Genomic DNA, 10172 nt, shown 5'->3' with positions numbered 1-10172 from the left:
GGATGGGGGGCTCACACACCCCGGGGCCGGCCGGACGGAGCTCAAGCCCTGGGCCCGGTCCCACCTTCTGAACCCTAGCCAGGCTGGGAAGAGCCTCCCTGGAATCCCCGTCCCCAGCGCACTGACCCTTGGCCGGACCCAAGGAGGGTTAAGCCCAGGCCACGTCCACTCCCCGACGGCCTGCCCGGAGAGCCCATTTTTCTCTGCTATTAAGCCCCCACGTAGCTTGGCTCAGAGGATGACTTTCAATAGGTAGCTGCTCTGCTACTTACGAAACCCTGACCCAGAATCAGGTCGTCTACAAATGATTTAGCACCGGGTGTCCCACGAACATGCGGTGCACTAAGGGCGATGGAGGCGGCCCCCTTCTGTCTGCCCTCCGGTCCCCAAGCGAGCAGCTCTACGCACCGGCCCCCGAGAGAGGCCGGCTATCCCAGGCCAACCGAGGCTCCACGGCACTGCAGTATCGTTACGGTTTAGGGGGGATTCTGACTTAGAGGCGTTCAGTCATAATCCCACAGATGGTAGCTTCGCCCCATTGGCTCCTCAGCCAAGCACATACACCAAATGTCTGAACCTGTGGTTCCTCTCGTACTGAGCAGGATTATTATTGCAACAACATATCATCAGTAGGGTAAAACTAACCTGTCTCACTACGGTCTAAACCCAGCTCACGTTCCCTATTACAAGCCAGTTATCCCTGTGGTTACTTTTCTGACACCTCCTGCTTGAAACCCAAAAAGTCAGAAGGATCGTGAGGCCCCGCTTTCACGGTCTGTATTCATACTGAAAATCAAGATCAAGCGAGCTTTTGCCCTTCTGCTCTGCGGGAGGTTTCTGTCCTCCCTGAGCTCGCCTTAGGGCACCTGCGTTATCGTTTGACAGGTGTACCGCCCCAGTCAAACTCCCCACCTGCCACTGTCCCTGGAGCGGGTCGCACCCGGCGGGTGCCGGGCGCTTGGAGCCAGAAGCTAGAGCCCCACGGGGCTCGCCCCCTGCCTCACCGGGTAAGTGAAAAAACTATAAGAGTAGTGGTATTTCACCGGCGGCCCGAGGGCCTCCCACTTATCCTACACCTCTCATGTCTCTTCACAGTGCCAGACTAGAGTCAAGCTCAACAGGTCCTTCTTTCCCCACTGATTCTGCCAAGCATGTTCCCTTGTCTGTGGTTTCGCTAGATAGTAGGTAGGGACAGTGGGATTCTCGTTCATCCATTCATACGCGTCACTAATTAGATGACGAGGCATTTGGCTATTTTGTACCACCTTACGGTGGCTCCTTCTGGGTTATTGATTGTGCTGCCCATCAGCATAATTCGCTTTCAACATCAACACTGGCTCCGGAATACAGCCACTAAATTGCATGTTGTCCTAACGGAACTGGGAGTTGGAGAGCGTAGCCAGTTTGTCAAGTCCGGTAAGTCAGTAAGGAGGAGGTTTTTTTAAAAGAGAGCGCCCCCTTTTGCCATCTTAACAGGGTTTTGTTTAACCAGGAACTACCTCATCTGGTATTGGGTTTGTTTGACTCGCCACTTCTCTAAAACCTTGTTTTGCCTGTCTCCATAGACTTCCTCCGCCGAGTCAGTACTAAAGAGCCAATAACCAGCGGGACCACAAAGGGTAAAGGCCACTGCAACTGAGAATAGGTTAAGAGAGTTACAGTTATCCCCGCACCATTTCTCTCTATCACGCTCCCGGCCATGATAGTACCTTGTTTAGCCTGTCTCCATAGACTTCCCTCCGCAGAGTCCAGTCCTATGGAGCAGTTACCAGCGGGACCACTTGGAGGTAAAGGCCACTATGACTAAGAATAGGAAAGAGAGTCATAGTTACTCCCGCCGTTTACCCGCGCTTCATTGAATTCATTCACTTTGACATCCAGAGCACTGGGCAGAAATCACATTGCGTCAATACCCGCCTTGGGCCTTCGCGATGCTTTGTTTTAATTAAACAGTCGCATTCCCCTTGTCCGCACCAGTTCTAAGTCAGCTGCTAGGTGCCGGCCCAGGCAGAACGCCGCCCCCGCGCCCCCGGGGAGGGGGCACGGGGAGAGGCGACCACCGCAGCTGGGGCGATCCACAGGAAGGTCCCGGCTCTCGTCCAGAGTCGCCGCCGCCCCGGAGGGAGGCGCCTCGTCCAGCCGCGGCTTGCGCCCAGCCCCGCTTCGCACCCCAGCCCGACCGACCCAGCCCTTAGAGCCAATTTTTATCCCGAAGTTACGGATCTGACTTGCCGACTTCCCTTATCTACATTGTCCCAACATGCCAGAGGCTGTTCACCTTGGAGACCTGCTGCGGATATGGGTACGGCCCGGTGCGAGATTTACACCATCTCCCCTGGATTTTCAAGGACCAGCGAGAGCTCACCGGACGCCGCCGGAACGGCGACGCTTTCCAAGGCTCGGGCCCCTCCCTCGGGGCAAACCCATTCCAGGGCGCCCAGCCCTTCACAAAGAAAAGAGAACTCTCCCCAGGGCTCCCGCCGGCTTCTCCGGGATCGTTTGCGTTACCGCACTGGACGCCGCGAGGGCGCCAGTCTCCGCCACTCTGGGTTCGGGGATCTGAACCCGACTCCCTTTCGATCGGCCGAGGGCAACGGAGGCCATCGCCCGTCCCTTCCGAACGGCGCTCGCCCATCTCTTAGGACCGATTGACCCATATTCAACTGCTGTTCACATGGAACCCTTCTCCACTTCTCCCTTCAAAGTTCTCGTTTGAATATTTGCTACTACCACCAAGATCTGGACCTGCGGTGGCTCCACCTGGGCCCTCGCCCGGGCTTCCGTGCTCACCGCAGTGGCCCTCCTACTCCTTGCGGCTTAGCCCCCGCGGCTCTCAGCGCCGGCGACGGCCGGGTATGGGCCCTACGCTCCAGCGCCATCCATTATCAGGGCTAGTTGATTCGGCAGGTGAGTTGTTACACACTCCTTAGTGGATTCCGACTTCCATGGCCACCGTCCTGCTTTCTATATCAACCAACACCTTTTCTGGGGTCTGATGAGCATTGCCCCATAGGAAAGCAATGCGGGCGACCAGATGGGCGAGGGGATCTGGATGACCAGATGGCCGGGCACGAAAGGGAAGCCCCCTGGACCCTCCGGACCCCATCCCGGGCACCCTGCCACACGGCTGGACCCTGGACAAAGCCCCGGGTGGGGAGGCCATCCTCCCCGGGACCGCTGAAGCCAGCCGAGCAAGGGGAGGCTCCCCGGACACCACAGAACCCCTGTCCCGGGGCCTTTGGCAGTGCGGCAGGGCGGGGGGACAGGGCCCTGGGCCTGAGCACCCGACCCGGGGCCCGGCGGGGCCCCTGGACCCAGCCGGGGCTCCCAGGCCCGGAGGCGCAGGGGAAGCCTACCCCGGGCCCTCCAGACCCCGTTCCAGGCACCCTGCCACGCGGCAGGACCCAGGACGGAGTCCCGGGTGGGGAGGCCGCCCTCCCCGGGGCCCCTCAGGGGCCCTGTACGGAGCTCCTGTACCGAGCCGAGCAAGGGGAGGCCCCCCGGGCACCACGGAACCCCGTCCCGGGCCTTTGGCAGTGCGGCAGGCCCAGGGACAGGGACCTGGGCCAGTGGACAGGGCCCTGGGCCGGAGCACCCCATCCGGGGCCCGGCGGGGCCCCTGGACCCCTCCGGGGTTCCCAGGCCCGAGGAGCAGGAGAAGCCTCCCCGGGCCCTCTGGACCCCGTCACGGGCACCCTGCCACGCGGCAGGACCCAGGACAGAGCCCCGGGCGGGGCTCCTGAACCCAGCCAGGCTCCCCGGGCACAACGGAACCCCCGCCGTCCCGGGCAGTGCGGCAGGCTGGGGGGACGGGGACCCCAGGCCCGGGCCCTCCGGGACCCTATCCAGGGCATCCTGCCACGCGGTAGACCCAGGGACGGACCCAGGGCTGGGGCGGCATCGTGGCCTGTCTAGCTGCCGGCTGAGGACCGCTAGGCCAAGAGGGGTCCCAGAGTACCTTGTCCCTAGCAATCCAGAGAAAGGCTACCCCTCTTTCTGGAAACAAGTGCGCACCGCGAGGCTCAGGGGACCCTAGGCGCGAAGGTGCCCGGCCTCCTGGAGCCATGGCTGGGATACGGGAGGCGAATGGCACCTCATCAGGACTTCCAGGGAAGCCCGGCCATCTGGTCACCCCATAAGAAAGCATTGCGGGCGACCAGATGGCCGAGGGGAGAGGGGCGACCAGATGGCCGGGACCGAAAGGACTCCCCATCTGCCCATCCCGAGGCCTTTGTGGTAGGGCTCCCGCCTGCCCACGCTCCGGGGCTCTGGAGCGGCAGGGCTGCAGGGCTCCTGGGCTGCAGGGCCACAGGGCTGCAGGGCTCCGGGGCTGCAGGGCTGCAGGGCTGCAGGGCTCCGGGGCTCCGGGGACTGCAGGGCTCCGGGGCTGCAGGGCTCTGGGACTGCAGGGCGCCGGGGCTGCCGTGCTCCGGGGCTGCAGGGCTCTGGGGCTGCAGGGCCCCGGGGCTGCGGGGTTCCTGGGTTGCAGGGCCCGGGACCCATGGAGCCCGTCCCGGGTACTTTGCAACGCTGCGGGCTGGAGGAGGGAGCCCCGGATGCCTGGGAGGTGTTGCCCGGGAACACAGCCCATCTGGTCCCCGGCAGGGAACCACCAGCCCCAGGAGGGTGTCCGGGCACACCCTTGCCCCTAGTAATCCGGAGGTAAATTACCCCCCTTTCTTGTAATCCTTGCACTCGAGGTGACAGAGGGGACCCAGGGCGCAAACATGCCCGACCTCCTGGAGCCCTGCCTGGGATCCGGGAGGCGAATGGCACCTCATCAGGACTTCCAGGGAAGCCCGGCCATCTGGTCGCCCCATTAGAAATCATTGGGCGCAACCAGATGGCCGAGGCGAGAGGGGCGACCAGATGCCCTTGCAGGGCTCGGGGGCTGCAGGGCTCCGGGGCTCAGGGATTGCAGGGCTCCGGGGCTGCAGGGCTGAAGGGCTCCTGAGCTGCAGGGCTGCAGGGCTCCGGGGCTGCGGGGCAGCAGGGCTCCGGGGCTCCATGGCTGCAGGGCTCCGGGGCTGCAGGGCTCAGGGGCTCCGGGGCTCCGGGGCTCCGGGGCTCGGGGACTGCAGGGCTCCGGGGCTCGGGGACTGCAGGGCTCCGAGCCTCCAGGGCTCCAGGGCTCCTGGGCTGCAGGGCTCCCGGGCTGCAGGGCTCCCGGGCTGCAGGGCTCCGGGGCTGCAGGGCTCGGGGCTGCAGGGCTCCAGGGCTCCAGGGCTCATGGGCTCCAGGGCTGCCGGGCTCCTGGGCCGCAGGGCTCCAGGGCTCACGGGCTCTAGGGCTCACGGGCTCCAAGGCTCCGGGGCCGCAGGGCTCCAGGGCTCCGAAACCCCACGCTGGGCCTCAAGCACGGGGAGGACTGCCCGGGACCCATGGAGCCCGTCCCGGGTACTTTGCCACGCCGCAGGCTGGAGGAGGGAGCCCCTGATGCCTGGGAGGTGTTGCCCGGTATTCGCCCATCTGGTCCCCAGCAGGGAACCGCCAGCCCCAGAAGGGTGTCCGGGCATTCCCTTGCCCCTAGAAATCCGGAGGAAGGCTACCCTGCTTTCTGGGAACCCGTGCGTGCCGAGTGACGGAAGGGACTCAGGGTGCCAATGTGCCCGACCTCCTGGAGCCCTGGCTGGGATCCGGGAGGCGAATGTCACCTTATCGGGACTTCCAGGGAAGCCCGGCCATCTGGTCGCCCCATTGGGAAGCATTGGGTGCGACCAGATGTCCAAGTGGAAAGATGCGACCAGATGGCCGGGACCGACATGACACCAATCTGCCTGCCCCGAGCCTCCGCGGGAGGGCTCCCGCCTGCCCTTCCAGGGCTCTGGGGCCGCAGGGCTCTGAGGCTCCAGGGCTCTATGGCTCCGGGGCTCCAGGGCTCCGGGGCTCCAGGGCTCCGGGGCTCCAGGGCTCCAGGGCTCCCAGGCTGCAGGGCTCCGGGGCTGCAGGGCTCGGGGACTGCAGGGCTCCGGGGGCTGCAGGGCTCGGGGACTACAGGGCTCCGGGGCTGCAGGGCTGTGGGGCTCCGGGGTTGCAGGGCCCGGGACCCATGGAGCCTATCCCAGGTACTTTGCCATGCCGCGGGCCGGAGGAGGGAGCCCCGGATGCCTGGGAGGTGTTGCCCGGGAACACAGCCCATCTGGTTCCCGGCAGGGAACCGCCGGCCCGGGAGGTTGTCCGGGCATACCCTTGCCCCAGTAATCCGGAGGAAAATTTCCCCCCTTTCTTGTAATCCGTGCACTCGAGGTGACAGAGGGGACCCAGGGCGCAAACGTGCCCGACCTCCTGGAGCCCTGCCTGGGATCCGGGAGGCGAATGGCACCTCATCTGGGCTTCCAGGGAAGCCCGGCCATCTGGTCGCCCCATAGGAAAGAATTGGGGGCAACCAGATGGCCGAGGCGAGAGGGGCGACCAGATGGCCGGGATTGAAATGATGCCAATCTGCTTGCCCCGAGCCTCCGCGGGAGGGCTCCCGCCTGCCCTTGCAGGGCTCCAGGGCTGCAGTGCTCCGGGGCTCGGGGACTGCAGGGCTCCGGGGCTGCAGGGCTCCAGGGTTCCGGGGCTGCAGGGCTATGGAGGATCCAGGGCTCGGGGACTGCAGGGCTCCGGGGCTCCAGGGCTCGGGGACTGCAGGGCTCCGGGGCTGCAGTTCTGCAGGGCTCCAGGGCTGGGGGACTGCAGGGCCCTGGGGCTCCAGGGCTCGGGCCTGCATGGCTCCGGGGCTCTGGAGCTGCAGGGCTCCGGGGTTGCAGGGCTCCCGGGCTCCAACCGGCCCGGGGAGATCAGGGAGTCTGCCCAGGCACGAGGGACCCCTGTCCCGGGCACACGGACCCTCAGGACGTGTCCCTGTTTTCCACTTTTTTTTTCTCCAAAATTCTGCGTAGTGTGCGTAGTGGCGCTACGCAAACTATGCTATGCACAGCCCTAGTTGTAAGCCCTTTGAAAACAACTTCTCACTACTTTCTCTCTATAATGTCTTACTGTGTAAATCATGTAGCAAATCAACACATCACAATTCTTAGGATAGAGCGACCAATAATATTCCTTCTTCTGATGGTTCTTTCCTGGCATTCTTGCCGCTAATTTATCCCATATATCACCCATATCATGTGAGCATTAACTTTTGTTGACAGACTGTAATGCAGCATAACAGTGTTTTTTGTCTTTCTTTAGAGAACCACCAACAATAACACAGTGATAACCTTTTTTGGAACCAATATTTCTGGTAGATGGGCCAGCTTGTCATCCGTTAATAAAAGGACCATGCTCACCTCATAGATGGCACTGGATACTCCAGATCAAATTTATGCTTTAGGCACACGGGCCATCACTCCCAATCCAGAAGTCAACACCCAGGAATTCTACCTTCTAGACCTTCTCTTAACTATAGAAATAAAAAATATACTATGCAAATGTAAATCATATAGGAATCTATCTTATCACACATTGTGGGCATGGGTGTGTTTTACCAGAAGCGCTGACAACACTGCATTGAACAAGAATTTTAACAGTCAAACCTCACACAACTATTGGAACAAGTTAGAGTTGTACATGCAAAAGTCTAAACCCTCATGAACAAACACCACTACCCCAATGCCTACATCTATCACACACACTACCAACACCATAACACCGATACCTTCCCATATATCTCAAAGGATGTTAGCTTGACTACAACCTGGCCATGCTTTCATTAAACTGGACTACCCTCATCTAAATCAACAACCTCTATCATGTTGACCTATCATTAAAGCTCATCCTCCTTTCCTTCTCTCTACTTTCTCTCTTTTTCCTTTCCGTTCACCACATAAACATTAGCAAGGCTACTCACCGTTGAGGCACATTTTCTCCTATACACTTACTTGCTGATAGAGTAGAATTGAGCTCCCTCTAATGCATTGTGAGGGCTTCTCACCTGCTTGCTGACCGCTCCAGGCCCCGTTCCGCCCCGGCAGAGTGCCGTTTGTGCGGAGGGCCGACTTCTCGAGCGTCACTTCCGCTTTGTCACTACCACTTCCGCCCTGCCTCTACACAGCGCAGGTTAGCGGTCCAGTGGTTACTAATTGGGAAATCTATATTTTGCGCGCAAATGCAGCAACTCATTTGACAGACGCGGCGATCGAGGCTGCTTATGTGTTACCATCTATTTGCTGATACTTGATAGCTGATTAATATCTTGCTTTTAACCAATTTCTTCGTAAAATTTTGAGTGTTATGTTATTTTAACTGCGATAATTGGCACATTCTTGTGAGGGCTTCTCACCTGCTTGCTGACCGCTCCAGGCCCCGTTCCGCCCCGGCAGAGTGCCGTTTGTGCGGAGGGCCGACTTCTCGAGCGTCACTACCGCTTTGTCACTGCCACTTCCGCCCTGCCTCTACATAGCGCAGGTTAGCGGTCCAGTGGTTACTATTTGGGAAATCTATATTTTGCGCGCAAATGCAGCAACTCATTTGACAGACGCGGCGATCGAGGCTGCTTATGTGTTACCATCTATTTGCTGATACTTGATAGCTGATTAATAGCTTGCTTTTAACCAATTTCTTCGTAAATTTTGAGTGTTATGTTATTTTAACTGCGATAATTGGCACATTCTTGTGAGGGCTTCTCACCTGCTTGCTGACCGCTCCAGGCCCCGTTCCGCCCCGGCAGAGTGCCGTTTGTGCGGAGGGCTGACTTCTCGAGCGTCACTTCCGCTTTGTCACTACCACTTCCAACCTGCCTCTACACAGCGCAGGTTAGCGGTCCAGGGGTGCACTTAGGTTCCTGTGGAAAGGCCACCGTACCTGCCATAACGAAGAGACATCCTCGCGCGGGGATGGGTCCGTCTAACATAGATGATGACTTGTTCCCTCTCCATAGGACTTCTTCTCTCTCTCTCCCTCTGCAGGGTCACCGAGGTCAGAACCCGGAAGACGGACAACCGGATGCAGTCCTAGATGAACCCGGAAGTCCCGCCCCCGACTACATCCCGGAAGATATAAAAACCAGCGAACCACAGCGAAGGAGGTTCCAACCCGCGGACTTGTGGCAGGAGGCAGCAAGGAAGGAACCGGAGCTGAGAGAGAGAGACGAGGAGTCGGAGAACCCAGCGGAAGGAGTGGAGGAGGACGCCGACGGCGACGTGTGGTCTGAGGACTGGTGGAGTCCTCAGGAGGTGGCTGGAGAGCGGCCGCAACTCACCAGGGAGTTGCGGCGGGCCACGTGAGTAACCGTCATCCGTCTCCGTGTGCCGCTTGTAGATAGTTGTAATTAGTGTAAATAGTATAGCGCTGCACCTACTTGAGCACGAGAGCACTGTATATATATGTATAGATAGACCCCACCCTCCTACACCTCAAGCACCCTGTCGACCCTTGGTCTCCCCTCCTGTTTGTCGGCCTCTTCCACCTCCCCGTGTTACCCGTCCCTCACTATCCACTTTCTGTGTCCTCACTTCCCGGTGTCGGTGATAGCTGTAAATCTTGAGAGGAGCGAAAGTCTAACGGTCCTCTATTTCTTCTCAAGCCCCAAACCTCCGAGGCTCACCAACAGAAGTCAAAGACCCGACGGCCCTACAGAGAGGGAAGACTTACACCATCCTGACGACATCAGCCCAGCAGCAGGAGGTCTTCCCTTCCCTCCCCGACCGGACGTCTTCTCTACCTCGGACTTCACCAAAGGAACACCATCGGTCCCCTTTTCTTTTGTTCAGAGACTTATCATCCACACCTACCTGTGTCTACAATAAATCTCGCTAAACATAGCGCATTATATCTGGCCTCCTCGCCTGTTATTCCGGCCCGCCGAATCCCACACCCCACAAGTGGTGTCAGAAGTGGGATTTCCCGGAGGCATGGAGGCCGCAGTCAAGAAGCTGGCCGAAAGCCAGGAGCAGCTCGGACAGATGATGGAAAGATTCCTGAAGACCGCGGAGGACGACCGGGGCCAACTCCACAACGTCCTGAAAGGGCAAGGAACTGCCCAGGACCAGGCCCTAGGGAAGCTCACAGAGGCCATGGGACAGCAGAGGCCTCTGGCTCCCTTACCGTCGGTCGTCTTACAAAAGTATGTCGCGGGGGAAGACCCCGACTTCTTTTTCACAAATTTTGAAAGACTGGCTCAAGCAGCCAACTGGCCTGAAAATCGCTGGGGTCATTACTTGGGTCCATTGCTGACGGGGGAGTTACAATCG

The 10172-nt window shown here is 59.9% G+C and overlaps 1 pseudogene; it reads right to left on the bottom strand.

The window, feature by feature from the left end:
• Positions 1–221: 221 nt before the first annotated feature.
• Positions 222–2258, bottom strand: LOC147674052 (28S ribosomal RNA; annotated as a pseudogene).
• Positions 2259–10172: the final 7914 nt, after the last annotated feature.

Source organism: Lissotriton vulgaris, chromosome 12, assembly GCF_964263255.1.
Source record: "Lissotriton vulgaris chromosome 12, aLisVul1.2, whole genome shotgun sequence".
Lineage (NCBI taxonomy): Eukaryota > Metazoa > Chordata > Amphibia > Caudata > Salamandridae > Lissotriton > Lissotriton vulgaris.
The sequence above is the reverse complement of the archived record's forward strand: the minus strand, read 5'-3'. Positions and strand labels throughout refer to the sequence as shown.